Source organism: Lissotriton vulgaris, chromosome 7 (genome assembly GCF_964263255.1).
Source record: "Lissotriton vulgaris chromosome 7, aLisVul1.2, whole genome shotgun sequence".
NCBI classification, from domain to species: Eukaryota; Metazoa; Chordata; class Amphibia; order Caudata; family Salamandridae; genus Lissotriton; species Lissotriton vulgaris.
The window spans coordinates 1530558704-1530581558 of record NC_141695.1 but is presented as its reverse complement, the minus strand read 5'-3'; the positions used below and the strand labels follow the sequence as shown (position 1 = coordinate 1530581558).

Below are 22855 nucleotides of genomic sequence, written 5' to 3'. Positions count from 1 at the left end.
ATCATACAGCACATCAATTGGCCAACAGGGTGGCCGCCATTATAGAGGTAGCAAAGACAACCTAAGCACATGACTGCCATACAGCAGAGAATGTTTCGAACAGCAGCAGCCGCCAGACAAATGACATACATTCAACAAGGACAAAGCCCAAAAGCACAAGGTAGACTTACCTTTCAGAGGAACAAAATAAGGAAAACGTAGGAAAGACAGACGGACAGATAACTAAGCAGGACTGGAGAGCCAATACATCTATAAATGGTTGCCAGGCAGACAGTGCAGTGCAGCTAAATATGTTTTACTACTGTTTATAAGTGAGTTGAATCCTGTGATAAGACAATCCCACCCCACAGTGGTAAGCATGCATGTGGTTCCCTCCTACCATTTACTCGTCTTCCAAAGTTTCCAGGCCTTTTTCAGTCTAAATCAGACTATTCTGTGGTTTACATGTTTTTGGGGTGGCTGATGAGGTGAAAGAGATGATCACGGCAGATCTTTGTAGATCTTGAGTTGTGCAAATAACTCCATTACCCCGTCAGTACTAATTGCTTCTGTACGGAATTATTAGCATGGAAAATAGTTGGATTTGGAGGTTGGCCATACAGAAGGAGAGCCTTATATCGAAAGTCTGGTGATATCCATGTACCTGATTTAGAGTTTGAAAGATGGTTGTATGTCCATCAGGCTGACAGAGCATCACTCTGTTGCCATGACAGACGTCCTGTCCCCAAATCTTGGGATGTCAATGGGCCCCATGGACATCTTAACAATGGCCGGAACCACGATTGTAGGTTCCTCTCAAGGTGGTAACTGTTTGACACATGTTTCTGTCAAACAGGACAGCTGTCTGTCACACTTTTGTTTTGGAAAAAAAGTAAAACTAATGACCCCCACACCCCGGGAGTTTCCTCCCATGGCGTGGTCGACACTTATTTGACTGAATGCGCCACTAGGTTTTACCTCACGGTGACTGAATCAGACTGCCCTCTATAAATTGGTCAGACAGACAGTTCGATGGCTAACCTCCAACAGCCTGTACTCCACAGTGCAGTCAGAGGAATATGTCAGCAAGAAAGTCAGAGTAGGGAGCACTGTCAACATTCTTAAGGTCAGCCAAGTCCTACATCAGGTGAGCAGACTGTGTATTTGGTAGAAAAGGTACTCTATCACTGTTGCAAAGGAGTACCTATCCTCTAAATTCTTAATCATCCGAAATGTTTGTAAATGTAGCTGTATGTGACAATTATCCAAATTAGAAGTTAATGCAATCTATATGTGCTCTATAGCAAACCTGTCAGTGGTATAGAAAAAGGATGAGTATTATGTTAAAGAACTGTTGTCTTTAGTGACTTGATGCATATCTTGAGATCTTGAAGTGGATCGACTATCTACTTTGGATCTAGCAAAAATGAATCCAAACAAAATCCGAACGTATATTGTGGTTTTATATCTAGGATTGTAATTATGTGAATCTGCTTATACTTTTTAGTTTGCAGAGGGCTTAGTTGTACATAATTTAAATAATGATATGCAGTGTGGCACATTGTGTGCTTGATATAGGATTGTGTTGAGCATGAGATTTATTTTAACCTGAATCAATTATTTTCTCTTGATAAGTAGTCATAGGCATATCATTTAATTTCATTTAAAAAATGTTTTGCTGGTGGATGTAAATACTAATTATGGGTGTAGTAGCCATCATTCTTAGAAAGCCTGCAGCCGCAAATTGTTGTCCAATTACTTTTCCAAATTTTTCTATATTGCACTTCATGAAACAATATTCTAACAAAAAATGTGACGGTTTAGGGTCTCTTCCTGTGCACCCAAGGAGTAAATTCCACACAAGTAATCTCAATACTCTATCAAAAAGCTATATACATACTCAACCTCCACAAGGTACACCGTCCTAAACCTCAATATTCAATTGAAAGAGCTAGAAATTGAATGGAGTAGGCTCAATGAAATACACTAATTTATCATTTTCCTGATATATTTTGTAATGTCAACAATTTACATAAATGCTCATCCAAACAAGCGAAGATAAGTATTGATTTTTCTTTATTCTGAAGTATGTTCTGATTCTTAAGTCCCAGTCACCTCCTCTAAAATTCTGTTCCACTTTTTGGATTCCGTGAAATCTGAATTCTTTATTCCCACTATGCTGTTTTTCCATGTGTACAAACAGAGGTGACCTGCTATCCTGATTTATTACTGCTCTTTTATGTTCCTGGATTCTTGTCTTTAAATTGCGTTTAGTACTTTAGTAAGGTATATATTGGCAGTACTAAACGCAATTTAAAAACAAGAATCCATCAAAACACATTTAAGCAGTCATTAAAATACCATACATTATTTACATTGGTTTTAAACTTCCTTTTTTAAAGGTGCTCCTTCGAAATAATGTGGTCGCTAGCCCCATCATATCTGGCTCTAAAACAAAAGTTAATTGCGTGCCTGCAACACAGCTCTAATAACTGCATGTATGTACTAGCTAGCAAAGACTTCAAGAGTTTCTTTCTCGCAGCCATGGTAACTGGAGGCCTAGACCGCTATGGCGTTAAACACACTCTGGTGATGCTCTGACACTCTACCCCTCTGTACACCGTTAACCTGCCTGAACAGTGGAGGAACCCGACGCAGATTGACCTGTACCATAGGTACCGTAAGGAATAGATTGTGAGGAAGTGCAATCTCCATAAATGGGTACAGAGCAGAGGAGCCCCGACATTTGCAGCCCTACAGGCCGATGAAACAATTGTGAAGACTGAGTGTGTATGGCTCCCACACTGACAATATGGACCACTGATCGGTCGAACTGAGGTGGGCACAGAGGCCACCTTTAAGAGGAAGGTCACTACAATAATTTCCAGACACATTGTGGCTGTAGAGAAGGCCATCTGCCACGTCAGCTCAGAGCTGTGGCCTAAGAGGGGCGCAGACCGACAATTGAAGGTGCTGGGCTATGTAATGGTCCCCGTTCTAGTTGTTACGCACACTACACCCTCACGCATTCATACATCCGCAGGCCAGGTGTGGCCTGCGGGGAGGTAATAAAAGGAGGCCGTCCGCAAGTGGGCGGCACTTCCGACTACGACCCTGAGTGCGAGTGTGATTATTCCTTTTGTGCCCTTAATGATTATTGTCGTGCCCCCCCCCCCCCCCCCCAACGGCCAATCCCAGTGGTGCAACCCCCAACGGAACAGGCTACAGAACTAATGAGGAGAACACCGACTGGAATAAAAGCAGCTTGCATCTCCCCCAATGCCCCCCGCCCAGTTCTCAGCCAAGGAGGAACTAAACACACAGGTACGCAGGCCGCAGGCATGGCACAGCTGATGATGCATCCAATAGTGTGGCTGATGGTCCAAGGAGAAACACGCAAAGATTGAGCATGGCGGCACCTTGAGCTTGATGGCCAGGCTCCTGGGTGTTGGGCAGGTACTGTGACCTTCCCTCCTACGAAGGGCCCCTGTGAGAACTGTCAGGCATGCACCAAACCGTGAGGAGACCACCTGCCATACTGGAACTGAACTGAGGCTCGAAGGGCACCCAGATTGTGCAGTGAAGGCTTCGGACCAAACACACAGTGAAAGAAACATCAACCGTGCTGACGATGGTCCATAACCCAGGCTTTTAAAGCTGAGGACAAAACAATTGTACAATCATTGATTGAGGTGACTTACCTCCCATAGCTCGTCTCCAGGCCGTTTTATTAAAGGGGAGAAGAAAGCATCTTGGAGCCAGAATGAGGTGTTAGCACATTTGAACATATCGTCCGTCATCATGATGGAGCAAGGATTCGCACGTAAAGCGACTTGCTCTTAATCAAGAACCTCGCCTAACTTATAACAATATTAATTCAACCTGTCCGTCATTTATTTAGCATTTTCCCCAACACGCGGGTGTCCCCAGGAGGCTTGCCTGTGTGTCTTTTCATCCTAACCATGCTTGCACTACGGAAATGGCTGCTTCGCAGAAATCCAGTCTGCGCATGCGTCGGTCATACCCATGTGATGTGACGCACTCGCATTTTGGAGGGATATTGTTGCACATGCGCATTGTTGCAAACATGGCCGCTTGTCTCTAACCATGCTCTCTGCTTGCCACCGCTGCTTATGCCTATCTGTCTTTTCTCGCATTAACCTTAATGCTATAGTTATTATAAAGTAATGGGTGCAGTGAAGAATTACCTGGTATACAGTGTATTCATTTTTTCTGTGTTTCTAATTTGTTTCCTATTGTACAGAACAGGGGACCCTAGTAATTGAGGATCACGTAAATGATAGACATATACTTAATAGTATATATGACCTCTGCCCAGCCGGACAGGTTTTTTATTATGCAATTTTTTAGTATTATTCCATATACAATTATACAAAAGTGGGCACAGCCTGTGACCCACAAAGGACAAGACAGAACAAGTGACACAAACAATTATGTAGAAACGCTCAAACGCGGTCTGTACTCATTCATTGGTTATACAGACTAGATTACAATCATAGCAACCCATTGTTGTTCAGTATTTATGAGGTCAAATCAACATATGGTGCAGTTAGGTCGACGACGTTTCGATGCAGTTACAAAATACTTGCATCATCATCAGGACAGAAGATAATATGTCATGTTTGTCTGGAGATTCTATTACAACCACAGAGCCTCTGTAGCGAGTTACACAATACATATAGAAAGGAAAAATTTGAAACATTTGGAAAGAAACAAGGATAAAGAATTAATCTTTAGGAGCGACTAGGCATGAATGCATTTAATCTTTACAGTTTACATCACTAAACAGCAGTTTACGCAGTGCTGGGTAAAGGTTTGTAGTGACTAGACTGAACAGACCTAGTGCATTGGGGCACATGCTAGTGATCTTAAAACCATGTGGCGGTGTCTGGTTTATTTACAAAGCGACGCAGTGAGGGGAAATGGATAAAAAACTGTGACATGTATTACATGCTTGTCTGTAACTCCCCGCACACGTGATGAGGGAAAAACCCAACTGCGCAGAAGCAAAACTCAGCCAGCTGGCTCCTGAAGCAAGATGCGCCTGGGAACCTACCTAGGCCATGGGAGAAGATGCTGAAATTCACCTTGCTAATGATACATTGTTTCTATATACTGTGCACTCTCATTGTTTTCCATATTCCTATGCCTGGGAACGTGAACGCAAGGGGCGGGTATGAAAAATTGAATATTCATGGTGGGAACACTAAATTTTAGGAGGTAACAATGACATAACCTCCTCGCTTGACCAATCATAAGTTAGGACCTTGTCACTTGCAACATTTGTGGGTGGTCCAGGGGTCCCAAAAAGGTATAACTAGCCTAGTATAGCTTAGAGAAATTGTCCGACTTGTCCGAGTAGCAGACCTGTCACTGACCCTACGAACTCTATAGGTGATTGATACAGAGCGCTGCGGAGCACTCTGTCCACACTTTCCACAAACTCCAAGGGGTGGAAATAGTTTTAAGTGCTGGCGGAGCACTTTGCTGGGAAATTCGAAAACCCAATCGGGGTTACTGGCGGATTACTTGCAGAGAAGGGGTAACGCAGGCGTTGCATCCGAAGCTGTAGGTGTTGGTCGTACCTTGGTGAGCCCAGTCCTGACCCAAACCTGAGGGGTATCCTGTCCTGACTGTCCATGAGCTGTACCTGCTCGCTTTCTGGTATTCCAATCCTTGAGGGTCCTTGTCCCCGTCCTTCCAAAGCTGACCCGTGGCCAGGGTTAGTCCTCATTCTTGCCTAGGTAATTATTAACTGTGGGTGTACGTCTTTCTATCACTCTTTCTTCTCTTCTTAATAAAGCACTCTTGCCTGTGATATTGCCCTATCACCTTTGAAAGCAATTCATATGCAAATGTTTATTAGTGATGTTCCACTTCTCTCCCTACCTGTAGGACTTTATTGAACTGTCATATTATTTAGTATGTTCCATTTTTCCTTCCCTTTAGTATGTTTGCCGTGAATTTAGTAAGAATAGCATAAGATCTAGGGATTAGGTTTAAGAATATTAGTGCACATATTAGGTCCTTCTCATGTCCCCTGTCTTAGTTTAAGCCTATGCCGAATAAGCGTGTTCCCTGATACTCATACTCTGTAGTGTTCCCTAAATTCTCTAATGGTACTTGCCCTAATCCATAGTTACATTGTAGCTTTAATACTGATCATTGATGTACTAATTTGTATCTGCCTCATTATTCTGGCATATTCATTCTGAAATTTCTTATATAAACTTTAAAACTCATCAGGTGTCTGTGGTCATTTTACAACGTAAATGTTATTAATGTATCAATCATAAAGGGTATTTTACATCTTTTGGGAATCTTGTTGCCTGTCCACTGCTAGCTCCTGATCCATCAGGAGTAATGTGCCTGGGGTAAGTCAGGTACATGAATAGTAAGTGGTGTAAGTGACACCCCCCGAATTACTCATAGTAGCGTGGTAAAGGTTTCACCTGGTTCATGAAAAATTCTGTCATTACATGCACACCAGGGCCCAGTGCGTGGAAATTGGTAATCTAATGACCCGGGTGACCTACGCGCTCTATCAGTAATTTTCTGGTAGCAGAGGATGGTTAGGACTAGTTAAGATAGGTAGACAAGATAGTTAATAACTAAACCGTGAAAATAAAGATGTGCTGCTGCTATATTGATTGTATTAATTCAAATATTGCGCAAATGTTTTAAAGTTTTTTTTATATATATGATTTTGCATTGCTGCTATAAGTGTTATATGTTACATTAACAGAAATTGTTTGTAAGTGTTCAGTGTAGTCCGAATCCCCGGGGAAGTCTATAGCTAACGGTGAGTAGAATCCGGTTAGCTGATGAGGTCGCTTGTCTTGAGTTATTAGTGCAGGGTCAGGAGAAGACCAGAAGCGCTAATTAGGATCTTTTGTTGTATCTGAGTGATTGATAGCTAGCGAGTCCTTGTATAAAACTTCCATTGTGATATCACCTAGTAAGGGTCACATACGGAAGGAGTAACAGGGTCTCCAAAGCTTGAATGACAAGCAAGGTAGTCCGCTGGTGAAAGCCTGACTTAGTATATATCCCGGAAAGAAGTGGATGAGTCAGGGGAATAACAGGTTCTATATTGCGCGTTTGTGAGGTTAGGCAGAGAAGTCTACCCTAAGTGAATGAAAAGTAGACAGAAGTGGTTTACTTGCAGTGAAAAGAAAACTTTCTATCTCTTTAGAACACTCAGACACAGCGGCGAATGTTGTACATTGTTAACTAAAATAAGCGTTCGTACTTTAGGAAAAATTCAAAGTTTCCGTTACCTTGTACAGGAGGGAGTCGGTCGCAGGGCTGCGCTGACGTCACTCCGTGCTGCGCTGGTATTGGTCAGAACAGCGGGTGTGTAGCGAAGCTGAGATTGTAAGGGAGGGGTGAGTGCCGGAGCGTGAGACCGTGTCTCGTGAAAGGCTGCGCACCCATTGGCTGAAAAAGTTTTGCAATCTTGGTTTCAATTGGTTGCTGCGAGATAAAAGTCGCGCTAGCATTGGAAGCACTAAAGTAGACAAAATTAATCAACAGGAGCTTGAGGATAGTTTGGAAAAGTGTATGTGGTACTCTGAGTTTATACCTAATCCACAGCACTTAGGCTTCTATAAGGAACAGATTTTACGAGGTAGACCAAACAAAATGTACGGAGCTAAGAGGAAGATGTCTCTTGCTGACAAAATTAAGAATTATTTCAAGAAAGACCAGCCCATTAGAACTAGGGAGGGTGTGATCATTCCTCCACCAGATACTCCTGCCTCCTTCATGATGTTTGATAAGGGGTATCACACTTGCGTGTGGTTAGAGAATTGGGTAAAATATACTGCAGATGACGGAGTCCTAGCATTTCCTATTAATGGTTCCTTTAATGGCAGAATCCTGTTTAACCTAAGAAACCGAATGAATGAATTGCATCCCAGACCCAGATTAACTCAGTACGAGGCACTAGAAGAATGGGAGATTGAGGCTCTGGAAAGAGACAGGCCCAGAATGGATAAGGGTTTGAGTAGATGGTATCCAAAATTACAGAAAGAAACCAAAGAGCAGAAGATGAAACAGTGGAGGCAGAATATGATGGTTGAGGGGTTGTTTCCAATGATGGGGGTACTGGAACAAGGGAAAGGAAAATGTACTGAGAAAACCCGCCACTTAATGACCGTGGGGGACTCAGAAGATGAACACCTGGAAGATTTGTTGATGAAAAACCCCCTTCCCTATGTTGCAGAGTCGGAGCCTTTGAGTTCACCAAACCCGTTTTCTAAATATCCTAGATGTCGGAGGGATAGTGAAACAGATGGAACGGGGACGGATAGTAAAACCAGTGATGGGGATGGGTTTTGCAGACCTAGTTCTACAGTCCCGAATTACCGTCCGTTTGGAGAAGACCCACCTCGGTGGGTTACTCCAACAGCTCCAAATATTTACCCTCCATTGGTACCCCAAGTGTTGCATGACAATTCCGCAGAAAGGGCTTTGCGTGAGCGAGAGAAGGAAGCCCTAGCCAGACAGCGAGATGATTTAATTCGGACCATAGCCCAGATACATCCCCATCCAGATTCACTGACTATCCCAGTAACTATCGGTCCAGCTATTCCTCTTTACGGGGATAGACTGGCCAGTCCACGGACTCCTGTTATAACCCCAAATATGCCAACTCCTAGTATTCCACCCCCGAGAAAAGAGACGCTCATAGATGATGATCAAGAAAGCGAATGTGAGTCAGTGGTCTTAATGGATCTGCCCATAAGGGAACCTAGAACAAGTGTGCCAAGGGCAAGAAGTCAGAGTAGGGCAAAAGAGGTTATGATTGAAAGTACCTCTGGGGTCAGGAGTGCCACAGTAGTATCACCAGAAGAATTGGACAGATGGACCAAAGAGTTAGAGAAAGAGACCACACCCCAACCGAAACCCTTAGAAATCTATAGACTAAGGATAGAAATAGAGGAACTAGTGGCTGGTAATGTAGGATTAGACCGGTTAAACTCCTTTAGTGAAGATGAGTTACTGTTTATCAGCAAAAAACCTTACCAGGAGCACTAGATTGCTACGTGAGAGATTGATGGACACAGCCACTGACATGGGAATAGATATTAGTCGATCCAAAGTCCTTAAGAAACCTTACAGAGCAGATTTTTCCGACAAAGACCTAGAGAACATGAACATGGTAGGAAAACAGATCCAGATAAAAGAATTACTGAAAATCCTACAGAATTGGGGAAATGTAGAAAAATGGAAAACCCGGTGGGCGAAAAAGAAAGAAGAGAGTAAGGCTAATCCTAAGGGTTCAGAATACTTACTAAAAGAGGTAGAACCAGCAGAAAAGTTGTGTCCCATGAGAGAGGTACCGGGGGGAAAATATGTCCATGTCCCTTGGTCCCGACAAGACATTGTGTCATTTACTAATGACTTTCCAAAATTGCGGGAAAAACCAGTTGACTGGTACCGACAGGTTGAACGCTTCATAAAGGTTCAGAAATGCCTTCTGAAAGACCTGGATGGGTTTTTCGACATTGTGGTGCCTGTAGACTTATGGACTGAGTGTAAAATTGAAATTGATTGGCCCAATGATGAATATGCGAGGGACGACAAAACAGGAGCTCCCTCACCTGAAGTCATGAGGAAGTATGAGCAAGTCATACAATACCTAAAGAAAAAGGTGCCCGCAAAGGAAACTGATTGGACCCGGATAGATAGAACTACCCAAGAGCGTGATGAAACTGTCCACTCCTTTTATGAAAGGTTACTGCAGGTGTTCAAAATTTACAGTGGAATTGATAATGTGGACATGAAAGACATGACCCATTTCAGTTACAGATTCGTGTTAGGATTAAGGCCAGAAATATCCCAGTGGATTCGAGATAATAAATCAGTTGGCAGGGAAAGCCCATAGATGATGTCCTCAAGTATGCCAAGTACTGTGAGGATGAGATAGAAAATAAGAAGAAAGCCCTAAAGGAGAAGGTGATGTGGGCACAAGTGAAGTTGGCTGAACAGCAAGAAAAACAGTTAAGTAAAATGAATAATGCCAATAATGCCCAAAATCCCAATGCTGGGGGAGGAGGGAAACCCCGGGTAAAAATGAGTTGGGAGGAGGCTATGAAGAAGTTCCCTTGCCACGGGTGCGGTCAGATAGGGCATTGGAGAGACGAGTGTCCACATCTGCAGGCTGGTAATGCCCCTGTAAATGGTTTAAATCTACAGGTGCAGAAAGAGGGGACAAGAAAGAACCAGCAAAAGGTAAAGCTACCTCCAGTGCCTCGCGCTCCTAGACCGAATTATAAGAATCAGGGTCAGCAGAATGAAAGGGCCGAGATATGGGAAGGAGAGAATGAAAGAAATGCAGCGATTCCACAGTTTTTGTTAAATGACTCCTTCCTCTGTGAAGATCAAGATTGACGGGGCCTGAGGGTGGAGGACAAGGAGTGCGTGCTTGGCGCCTCCTTACCGGTAGACCAGACTGGACCATATATCGAAGGAAAGGTTGAGGGAAAAGACGTCACCTTTCTGTTGGACACTGGTGCTACCCGGTCTACTGTGAGAACAGTGGATGTTCCTAACCTACCCCTCTCGGGAGAAGCATTCCAAGTAGTGGGTGTTTCAAATCAGATAATCAGTACTCCGGTAACTGAACCAATGGAGAATTCCATAGGGAACTTCAAGGAAATGCACAGATTCGTGGTCTGTGACTCCAGTCCCGTGAACCTGTTAGGACGAGATTTGCTGTGTAAAATGAATTGCACCATCTTTTGCACACCAAATGGCGTCGAAATTCAGACCCCTGATGAAGATGGCCTGTACAAATTGATGCTGCTAAGGCCTGATACAGAAATTAGACCCCTGTCCATTGAAGACCTTCCTGAAGAACTACAGTCAAAAGTGGTACCTGAAGTTTGGGATTTCACTGGAAGAGATGTAGGCTTAATGGCAAATGTAGACCCAGTTAAAATAGCAATAAAAACAAATGCTGTTTATCCAAAAACCCGACAGTACAAGATGAGTGCAGAAGTAAAGGCTGGAGTCGCAACTGAAGTAAAACGGTTGCTCGAAGCAAATATAATACAGGAAGTGATGAGCAGTCCCTGTAATTCACCCATAATTGGAATTAAAAAGCCTAGCGGAAAGTACCGGGTAGTGCAGGATCTGCGCAAGGTAAACCAAATTGTTGTACCTTGCTGTCCCATTGTGCCTAACCCCGCAGTGATACTGTACCAGATTCCTTGGAATGCGGAATGGTTCACTGTCATTGACCTGTGCCATGCATTCTTCTCCATCCCGTTGCATCCTGAAAGCAAGTTCCTTTTTAGTTTTGAATTTGACAGCCATATCTATGTCTGGAATCGTGTCCCCCAAGGGTACTCCGAAAGTCCATCGATTTTCAACCAGATCCTGAAAAGATGCCTTGAATCTTTAGTACTGCAGAGAGAGTCTGTTCTGGTACAGTACATAGACTACCTTCTGGTAGCGTCTAAAAGTCAAACTGACTGTGTCACTGATACTATTGCCTTGCTGACTCACCTAGGAAAGGGAGGACATAAGGTATCGCCTGACAAATTGCAGTTCTGCAGAAACTCAGTAAAATATCTGGGGCACCAGATAGAGAAAGGAATTCAAAAAGTCACTACAGAGAGGATCAAGATAATTCAAACTATGGACCTGCCCAGAACCCAGAAAGAAGTGAGGATGTTCCTAGGAGTTGTAGGATACTGCAGACAATGGATTGTAGGATTCGCAGCTCTAGCCAAACCTTTGATAAAAATGACCAAGAAGGGAGTAGAAGATCCAGTGAAGTGGGATGATGAAAGCATGTCCGCTTGGGTAAAATTGCGAAATTGTCTGTGCTCAGCTCCTGCATTAGGAATGCCTGACTATTCCAAGAACTTCGAATTGTTCTGTGACACAAGAGACAATTGTGCACTCTCAGTCCTAACCCAGGAACATGGGCTGATCAGGCGTCCCGTGGCCTATTTTTCGGCCACTTTAGATCCAGTGGCTGCTGGATTACCAGGATGTCTGAAAGCAGTAGCTGCTACTTGTGTAAGTCTAGAACAGAGTGAGAACATTGTTATGGGACATCCTGTCACTGTATATGTTCCTCATTCCGTTGTGATCTTACTGACCCGAACCAAGACCCAATATCTCACCCCTAGTCGGCTGACTAAATATGAGAGAATTCTAGTTGGTGCCGAGAATGTAATTATTTCCCGGTGCAATGTCCTGAACCCTGCAACCCTGTTGCCTATTCCTCTGGATGTAGAAGCCGAGGATGAAATGGAGCATAACTGCGTAGATTTAACAGAGTTTAGCACCAAGCCACGTCCTGATATCAGAGAAATAGCCTTACTTGATGAGGATATTATGATGTTTGTGGATGGCTCATGTTTAAGACATGAGGATGGAGGTCTGAGTGCTGCCTATGCCGTAGTCACATTGGCGACAACCCTGGAAGCATCTTACCTATGCGAAGTGAAATCTGCCCAAGTAGCAGAACTAATCGCGTTGACAAGAGCTTGTAAGCGGGGGAAGAACAAAAGAGTAACTGTTTATACCGACAGCCAGTACTGTTATGGGGTTGTTCATGACTTCGGCCAACTATGGTTGCAAAGAGAATTCATGACTTCCTCAGGTACCCCTATCAGAAATGGAAAGGTGGTACAGAACTTACTGGAAGCAATTCAATTGCCCAAAGAATTGGCTGTGGTCAAGTGTGCGGCTCACAGATCTGGAAATGATGATGTGACAGCCGGAAATTGATACGCTGACCAAATTGCCCAGTTTTGTGCCCGACACAAAATGTCCCTCCAAATTGGATTATGGGGTGATGGAAACAGCTGCCAACTGATGTTGTTTGAAAGTGTGTCTACATGGGAGGAACTGAGAGACTTACAACAGGCAACAGACAGGGAAGAAAAGGGCAGATGGAGGACGAACGAATGCAGAATCAGGAATGATGGTGTGGTGGTGAACCCAACTGGTGTGCCTGTACTGCCAGACAGCCTGGTAGACCCCATGGTCAGAATGATACATGAACCAACACATATGGGAAGGGATGCAATGTGTCGTGTGTTTGACAAAGTGTTCTATGATTCAAAATTCAGGAACCAAGCGGAAAGACTTTGCCAGAGGTGCCTAGTGTGCCAGCAATTCAACGCAGGAAAGAGGACAGTAGTAGAACAAAGTACCATTGTGTGACGCGGGGGACCCCGACGAGGGCCCCCCTGGTCTGCCTAGTAATGTGTCTACTTTCTCTCCACAGAACACCGAGGCCTGGAATACACCTGACATTGTCCGGAGACACCCTGCAGCCGTGAGCTTACAGGACTACACCTTTAAGGGGGCGGAGACGGATTGGCGCCACGCCCGTCCCGACGACCTAAAACCCATTCCGGAGTCCAGCCAGGGGTGCGAGACACCCGGAGGCGGAGTTGGAGAGTGGTGGAGCGAGTGGAGAGAGAGCGGAGTCGAGTGGACGGAGGAGGAGGAAGATCGAGAGCGGAGGTCGGAGGAAGATCGAGAGCGGAGGTCGGAGGAAGATCAAGAGCGGAGGTCGGAGGAAGATCAAGAGCGGAGGTCGGAGGAAGATCAAGATCAGAGGTCGGAGGAGAAGGAGAGCGGAGAGAAAGCAGGAAGGTGGAGCCGGTCGGAGTCGGAGACGAGTCTGGGTTACGGGACGATTCCAAGGAGGAAGCCGGCGGCGGGACCAGTTTACAGACCTGAGGTGGAGTACCGCGAGAAGCCAGGGGGCTCTGCGGGACGCGCATCGCCCAGCCACACTAACACGGAAGTGTGGCTCACCCAGGTACGGTCCGACCCCAGAGCGTGGGAAACGAGTAGCCGAGGGAAACCCGCATAAAGAAAAACCCCCCCTTCACACCCTTGGGGCTTTCTCAAGGGTTCACGTCCCACAGTCAGATTTGGGTCTTGCACGTGTGATTCCCCTCACTCCCCTACCCGTGGAACGTTTGGCTCAGCATTAGTACTGAAGCGTACTTTGTTTTCTTTCTTTCCTTTCTGGGATACCGGAGCCCCAAAGGCCAGCAGGACGGCAGGGAAAAGGCCTACAACGCCCAGAAGACCTTGGGACTGGCGGGGAATAGGAGGCCGGGCCAGAACGGAAGAGGCGGACTCACCCCTACCCTTTTACAGAGTGCCTATTCGCAAACGACGCCTGTATAAACCAATAAAGCCTGCACTACCCAGTGCCCCAGTGTGTGCGAATCTTTTTGAGGACCCCGCAATACTGTCACAACCCCTGTCCGAAGTCTCACAAGTGGTGGAGAATGCGGGCATAGTAACTGGGAGCAGCATCGAGGACACAACGATGGATGCGATCCTGCAAGCCCTCGTGAAGGGCCAAGAACAGCTGGCATGGGCAGTGGAGCAACAGCTAGCGGCAGCCCAATTAGACCGGGATACGTTCCGGAGTTCCGTAGTACAACAATTGGAAGGAATGAGAGTAACGGGAGACCCGGCCACGGTCCCCGTACGTGAGACCAGAGCTAACCCCACGCCCGCAGGCATATCCCTGCAAAAATATGTCCCGGGCGAGGACCCAGACGCATTTCTGACTAATTTTGAAAGGGTGGCCCTTGCTTGTGGATGGACTGTGGACAAGTGGCCGTTTTTCCTGGCCCCGTTGTTGAGTGGGGAGGCCCAAGCAGCCTACCAGGTCGCGAACAACAACGGTACTACCCCGTATGCCCAAATCAAAACTGTGATTTTGGATCACCTAGGCTTAGATGCCGAAGCCTATAGGGTCAGGTTCCGTAAGGAGAGGGGACAAGCTGGAGACAACCCCAAGACCTTGTTCTTTCGTTTAAAAACCGCGGCCGACAAGTGGCTCACCCCATCCACAAGTACCAAGGAGCAAATCATGGACAGAATCTACCTTGAACAGTATTTAGAAGCCCTACCATATGGGACACAGCGGTGGCTACGCCAGCACTCGAATTTGAACACGGCTCAAGCCATGGAGATGGCCACCACCTACGCCCGGGCCCAACCCCGTCTACATAATGTGGAACCAGAGAAGCCAAGCAAAGGACCGACAAGACCAGAGCGAAGACCAAGGGCATCGTCGGGACCCCTCCCTCCTCCACCCCGACCCCCGGCTGGCGATCATCCCCCTTTCCGGGGCCCACAGTGTTTCGACTGTGGCCAGTGGGGCCACATAGCCCGTCTGTGCCCCCTGAAAAGAGCGCATGAAGAACCAATGGACGTTAACTATCTGCCAAAATCAGTGTTGTACTCGGCTGAGCTAGGAGGATCCTTTCATGTGAGTGTTTCTGTTAATGGGGTGATGGTTAGGGCCCTTCTTGATTCTGGCTGCAAACAATCCGTCATACAAGGGATATATGTGACTCCAGAACAGTTAGTACCAGAGAACAGTGTGTACATCAAATGCGTACATGGGGACGTAAAGGAGTATCCAGTGGCTAACATTCCGCTAGGTCTAGAGGGGATGGAACAGATGGTAGTGAAAGTGGGGGTCATGGATGCCCTACCCGAACCGTTGATCTTGGGCACCGATAACCCGAACTTCCTGAACCTCTTCAAACGCCGGCTGGGCCGAGACAAGGATCAGGGAGAGACTCTACCCAACTTGCTGTCCACGGGTCCCTGGGAAGGAGATAGATCTTTCCGGTTTGCCCAGGCTAATGACGAGACCCTCATCAATGCTTGGGAACAGGCCCATGCTAGCTTAACTAATCCTAGTCTCTCCTACCCCCACTTTCTGATAAAAGAAGAACTTTTGTATAGAGTACCCTCTAAGGATGACCCGATGCAACTGCTGGTACCGGTCTGTTTCCGCGACCAGATAATGTACTATGCCCATACCCACTTACTGGCGGGACACATCGGGAGCGAGAAAACGACCCAGAATGTCCTCCGGAACTTCTACTGGCCGGGTATCTACAGCGACATAAAAAAACACTGTCAAACCTGTGACCTATGTCAACGGAAGAATGCCCAACGTCCGGTGGCGGTGCCCTTACAACCTCTGCCAGTCATTGGGACCCCATTCGAGAGAGTGGGGATGGATCTAATAGGCCCTTTGACAACCACAAAAAAAGGGTTTAGATATGCACTCGTTATCGTGGACTACGCCACTAGATTTCCTGAGGCATTTCCTCTAAAGACCCCCACCTCCAGGAACATTGCCGACAAATTCCTCGAGTTGTTTTCTCGAGTTGGGTTCCCTAAAGAAATCCTCACGGACCAGGGGACCCCATTCATGTCCAAAGTTATGCAGGAGGTATGTCAGTTGTTGGGCTTACACCAGATCAAGACGTCCGTGTACCACCCACAAACGGATGGGCTGGTTGAACGTTACAACAGGACCTTGAAAACGGTCCTGAAGAAAATGGTCGAGGTAAACCACTCCGACTGGGACTCCCTGTTGCCCTTAGCCCTATATGTGATCAGGGGCCAGCGACAAAGCAGCTTGGGGTGTTCCTCTTTCGAGATGCTGTATGGGAGACAGCCGCGAAGCCTTCTGGATATGACAAAGGATATGTGGGAAAAGGAACAAGGCGGTGAAGTAAGAAGTCTTCTAGAATACAGCTCGAATCTGAGGAACAAATTAGGAAAGATCAGGGAACTCGCGTTTACACACTTGGAGGACAGTCAGAAGCACCAACAGACCCATTATAACAAGGGGAAAAAGTGGAGGTCGCTAAAAGTAGGTGACTGGGCCCTGGTGTTGCTGCCATCCCTGTCCAAAAAGTTTAGTAACGAGTGGCAAGGCCCCTATGAGGTCATTGAGACGATCGGTAAAACGACATATCGGCTCCGTCTCACCAGCAGAAAGACTCAGATTTTTCACATAAATCTCCTAAAAAAATGGCTGGGAACCCCACCCAGGGCGGCCCATCTGGTCCTGAATCCCGCCAAGCCCCTCGGCTCCACGATGGAGGACTTGGTTGTCAGCGAGGAATTGTTTGAGGCCGAGCAGAAGGGCCTCCATCCGGTACTGAGGAAACACGCATCCATCTTCTCGGACCTTCCGGGAAAAACCTCTTTGGCTGAGCACCGAATCGAGACGCCGCCTGGTACCGTGGTCAAGCAACGACCGTATAGAATCCCTGAGGCTAAGCGGGAGGCCATAGCAAAAGAGGTGGCAGAAATGCTCAGGTTAGGGGTGATACGGCCTTCCCGGAGTGAGTGGTCGTCGCCCATAGTCATGGTGCCCAAACCAGACGGCAGCAGCCGTTTTTGCATGGACTTCCGGGCATTAAACGAAGTGTCGGCTTGTGATTCCTACCCCATACCCCGGATCGATGAGCTCATCGAGAAACTCGGGGAGGCAAAATATATCAGTACTCTGGACCTGACGAAGGGGTACTGGCAGGTGCCCCTGCGCGAAGAGGACAGGAAAAAGACGGCCTTTTCCACCTCGGAGGGGCTGTTCGAGTTTACGGTTTTGCCCTTCGGTCTACATGGGGCGCCCGCCACGTTCCAGAGACTCATGAACACGGTTCTAAGGGGGCATCATCAATATTGCTCCGCTTATCTTGATGACATCATCATCTTCAGTCCCTCCTGGGAGACACACTTGCAACATCTGGATACCGTGTTCAGTCTGCTCGAATCGGCGGGTCTACATGTCAATTCCAGGAAGTCCAGGATCGGGTACCATAAAGTGAAATATTTGGGGTACCTTCTAGGTCACGGACTCATTGAACCTCAGGAAGAAAAGGTTCGGGCTATCGCGGAAACCCCGTTTCCGAAGACTCTTAAGGACATGCGTGCCTTTTTGGGTTTGGTTGGGTATTACCGGCGTTTTATTCCCTCCTTTTCGGAGGTCGCGGCGCCCCTGACCAATACCCTCAGGAAAACCCAGGCCCGCCTGGACTTCCACAACCCGTCGCCGGCCATGTGGACTGCCTTCCAGACCCTTAAAAAAGCCATCACCACCAGGCCGGTTCTTACTTCGCCCAACTTTAACAAGCCCTTTGTGTTGCATACGGATGCCTCTGACTTTGGTATCGGGGCGGTGTTGTCCCAGGATTCTGGGGAGGGGGGTCTCCGCCCCATTCTCTACATCAGTCGGAAGCTGTTTCCAAGGGAGGTTAGGTACCCGACTATTGAAAAGGAGTGCCTGGCCATCAGGTGGGCGGTGGACAAGCTGCGCTACTACCTTGAAGGGCGCTCTTTCCTGTTGTACACGGACCATGCCCCTCTCATATGGATGGCTCGGAACATTTCGAACAACCCTCGCGTCATGCGCTGGTTCCTGGCCTTGCAGCCCTTTCGGTTTCAGGTCCGACACCAGAAGGGGGCCGAGAACGTCCATGCGGACTTCCTGTCTCGTTACCCTCTCCCCGATCGGGAGATTCCTAGGGGGGGGATGTGTGACGCGGGGGACCCCGACGAGGGCCCCCCTGGTCTGCCTAGTAATGTGTCTACTTTCTCTCCACAGAACACCGAGGCCTGGAATACACCTGACATTGTCCGGAGACACCCTGCAGCCGTGAGCTTACAGGACTACACCTTTAAGGGGGCGGAGACGGATTGGCGCCACGCCCGTCCCGACGACCTAAAACCCATTCCGGAGTCCAGCCAGGGGTGCGAGACACCCGGAGGCGGAGTTGGAGAGTGGTGGAGCGAGTGGAGAGAGAGCGGAGTCGAGTGGACGGAGGAGGAGGAAGATCGAGAGCGGAGGTCGGAGGAAGATCGAGAGCGGAGGTCGGAGGAAGATCAAGAGCGGAGGTCGGAGGAAGATCAAGAGCGGAGGTCGGAGGAAGATCAAGATCAGAGGTCGGAGGAGAAGGAGAGCGGAGAGAAAGCAGGAAGGTGGAGCCGGTCGGAGTCGGAGACGAGTCTGGGTTACGGGACGATTCCAAGGAGGAAGCCGGCGGCGGGACCAGTTTACAGACCTGAGGTGGAGTACCGCGAGAAGCCAGGGGGCTCTGCGGGACGCGCATCGCCCAGCCACACTAACACGGAAGTGTGGCTCACCCAGGTACGGTCCGACCCCAGAGCGTGGGAAACGAGTAGCCGAGGGAAACCCGCATAAAGAAAAACCCCCCCTTCACACCCTTGGGGCTTTCTCAAGGGTTCACGTCCCACAGTCAGATTTGGGTCTTGCACGTGTGATTCCCCTCACTCCCCTACCCGTGGAACGTTTGGCTCAGCATTAGTACTGAAGCGTACTTTGTTTTCTTTCTTTCCTTTCTGGGATACCGGAGCCCCAAAGGCCAGCAGGACGGCAGGGAAAAGGCCTACAACGCCCAGAAGACCTTGGGACTGGCGGGGAATAGGAGGCCGGGCCAGAACGGAAGAGGCGGACTCACCCCTACCCTTTTACAGAGTGCCTATTCGCAAACGACGCCTGTATAAACCAATAAAGCCTGCACTACCCAGTGCCCCAGTGTGTGCGAATCTTTTTGAGGACCCCGCAATACTGTCACAACCCCTGTCCGAAGTCTCACACATTGGAAAGGCAGAAGGTCCCTTTGTCAGGATGCAGGCGGATTTTATAACCTTGCCCAAGTGCAAGGGATATAGATATGTCCTGGTCATAGTTTGCCTGTTTTCCAGGTGGGTGGAGGCTTACCCAGCAAAGAAAAATGATGCCATAACCGTGGCCAAACTATTACTCAGGGAATTGATACCTAGATATGGAATTCCAGAGACTATTGAAACAGACCAAGGTGGGCATTTCTCAAACGAAATCTTAAAAGAACTCTGTACAGCATTTAAGATGGAGCAAAGGCTGCACTGTGCATATCATCCAGAGGCTTCTGGAATAGTTGAACAGATAAATGGTACGATCAAGTCCAGACTGGCGAAGATGTGTGATTCCACCAAAATGAACTGGATAGAAGCTTTGCCCCTAGTGCTGATGAGTTTGAGAAGCATTCCAAACCGAAAAACAGGCCTGAGCCCCCATGAGGTACTAATGGGGAGAGTGATGCGACAGGCATGGGTACCTGGACACAAACTGCTAAGTATCTCTGATGATTTGGTACTAGAATACTGCAAGCAGCTGGGTGACCAAGTGCGTTCTATCTCTCACCAGATTGGAGAGACTGCTGACGATTGGCCCAAGACTCCAGCACATAAACTGCAACCAGGCGATTGGGTGGTGTTAAAGAAACACACCCAGAAGAGTTGCCTGGGACCAAAGTGGGGAAAGCCAAGACAAGTGATCCTTGTCACCACAACTGCTGTAAAGTGTGCTGGTGTACCGAAGTGGATCCATGCCAGCCACACGAAGCGGGTAACCGGAGAAAACGCGACTGAAGCTGAAGGTAGTCCAGCTGAGGAGACTCCCGAGGAGGGTCCGGATCTCGCTGACATCGCACTACCGAGCACAAGTCGAGACGTTGATTGGTTCCCTGCTGACGAACAGGTTCTTGATCCAATACGAACCAGAAAATATTCCTACCTAGATAGTGAGTGGGATAGTGAAGGTGAGACAGAATTAGAGGACGAAGGTCAGGTCAACGAGACTCACATCAAACCTGATCAGGAAATAGGCCAAGTAGGGACAGATCAAGTCCTCGACAACCCTCCTGAAACTCCAGAATCTGGAAAGGGACAGATAGTGGTTAAAGTTGAGGTTCATGCGGAAGAAGATCAAGGGAACGAAGTGCATGAACAGGAGCAGATAGATATAGACGAACGTGTTCAGGAGACAGAATCCAGATCGCCTGAAAATAAAGAACAAATACAACCTGAACAAGGCCAGCTTAGAAACCAGGCAGAAGAAATAAATGAAAGACCTGGAACTAGTCAGACAGGAAGGGAAATAGACACTATCCAGACACAAGTGCCACAACGAAGTGAAATCAAGAGAGTTCACGAGGAAGGTCAAGTTTCCTCGACCACTGAAAGCCACAAGAGTAAGGGTGAACCTCGATACATCAAAAGACTGAGACTCCGAATAAAGACAGTTGAAGAAAAACTAAAAGACCGAAAAAGGGCTGAAAGTGAAAGGAAAGAAGCCCGAGGCAAGTCTCTCAGAAAAGGCGACAGAGTAAAGAAACAGAACAGATTGTATAGGAGCCCTGAATGGACTTACTTGGTGTTGGAAGAAATTGACGAGCCCAACCACAGTGGCAAAAGTGACGAAGAGTCCATTGCTGATCGGAGTTCTGACGAAGACCCTCCCTGAAACACACCTAAGTGAGCCTCTGGTGTAACGAAACAAAGAGGGGTTGAAAAGCCACCTGTAAGCTATAATGTCTGATTCAAGTGTCAATGGAAGATCCAAATTTAGGTGTTGCAAAACCTGCTGTAAAATATGCTTATGTAGTGTAGCCATGTTGATAGTGATATGGATAGGACTAACAGTCTTTATACCTTTTATGGTTAGTAAAGACCCTAACTTGTACCCAACTGAACCAGAGACGTTAGACACAGAAGTTGTACAGACTGAAGAAACACCACGAAGTTTAGAAAAACGTGACAATACAGTTAGCCTGAGACACACACGACCTAAATTAGAAGCATCAGATGAGGGTGGACTACATTTTCACAAGATGAGAAACCGGACACATTTAAATGTTTTCGCTAACCTTTTAGTGCATTATGTAGAGGCTATGGAAATAGAAGATTGTTATGTCTGCATGAAGCTACCCACTTCTGTAGCTGAAGGTGTGACATATCACCATTTACCCCTAACCTATGGAATTTCCTGTAGTATATTAGCTAGCTTGTTTTATAGAAGCACTTTACAGTACTATTACTCAAACACTGACGTAATCTTTTCAGAACTTCCTGTTCGTGGAAACCTAAACCTTGTACATATTAGAAGTGAGGTGACCCGCTACATGGGAGAATATTTCCTGACCATAGGTGAAATAGACTTAAATGAAGCAAGACAAGCTAATCTGACCTGTTCTTTGCAAGAGCAGGAAAAGATGTTTATAAAAATGGCAGATAGAAGGAGGGAAAAATTTCAGAAGAAGGCAAATGACGAAAAGGATAGAATCCCTAGGTGGGCAGAACATATGGACAACACCTCACAAGGCGAAGCTACTCCTGCATTGTTGCTGGATTTTGAACGGAAAGGGAAACTTTGTCTCCGTAGAGAAAGGACAGATTATTATAACAATGTATTCATCGGTTCCAGCGAGTGTGAACATAATTATAAGATAATTGGAGGTTGGGGTTTCAAAAATGGGTCAGAACCTGTGTTTCCCGGAATTTATTATATATGTGGGAACAAGGCTTATTTCAAATTGCCGGATCACTGGTATGGGAGCTGCTACTTTGGCATTGTTTTCCCGAAAGTATACCATGTGAACAACGCTGCTGGAAGCAATGAAGAAACTAATGGCTTAGCGCGTAGAAAAAGAGAGAGTGTAGGAGAAATTGTAGGTGATATTTTTAGTGCACTGATACCTGGAATGGGGGTAGTTCTGAATACTCACAGAATCTGCAAATTGTCTACAGTAGTGGATCGGTTATCATCTGACACTGCTGCCGGATTTCTGCTGGTCAATACTGAAATGGTTGCGATCAGATCAATGGTTTTACAGAATCGCCTTGCTCTTGACACCTTATTGGCAAAAGAGGGCGGAGTCTGCAGGATGCTGAAGGCGCAACATTGTTGCACCTACATACCTGACAAAAGTATCGAACTTAAGAAATATGTAAGAAACATATCTAATTTGGAAAAAGAGCTCAAACCATTAGAGGTTGACAGTGCCTGGAAGAGACTGACTGATGGTCTCTCCTCTGTAGGTAGTTGGTTTTCTAACTTAGGTAAAAGTCTTCTGTGGAAAATACTGATGCCAATAGCTGGAATAGGTGTGGTTATATTGATCCTCTTCATCTGCTGTAAATGTCAAAAATGCAAAAAGTACACAGAGAGAGGAGTGAAGCGAAATATTGATGAGCTAGA

General features: G+C 46.9%; 1 protein-coding gene across 3 annotated transcripts in view; it reads right to left on the bottom strand.

The window, feature by feature from the left end:
- LAT (linker for activation of T cells) overlaps nt 1-22855 on the bottom strand; it is a 428981-nt gene that overhangs the window by 165372 nt on the left and 240754 nt on the right. The window lies entirely within an intron of this gene.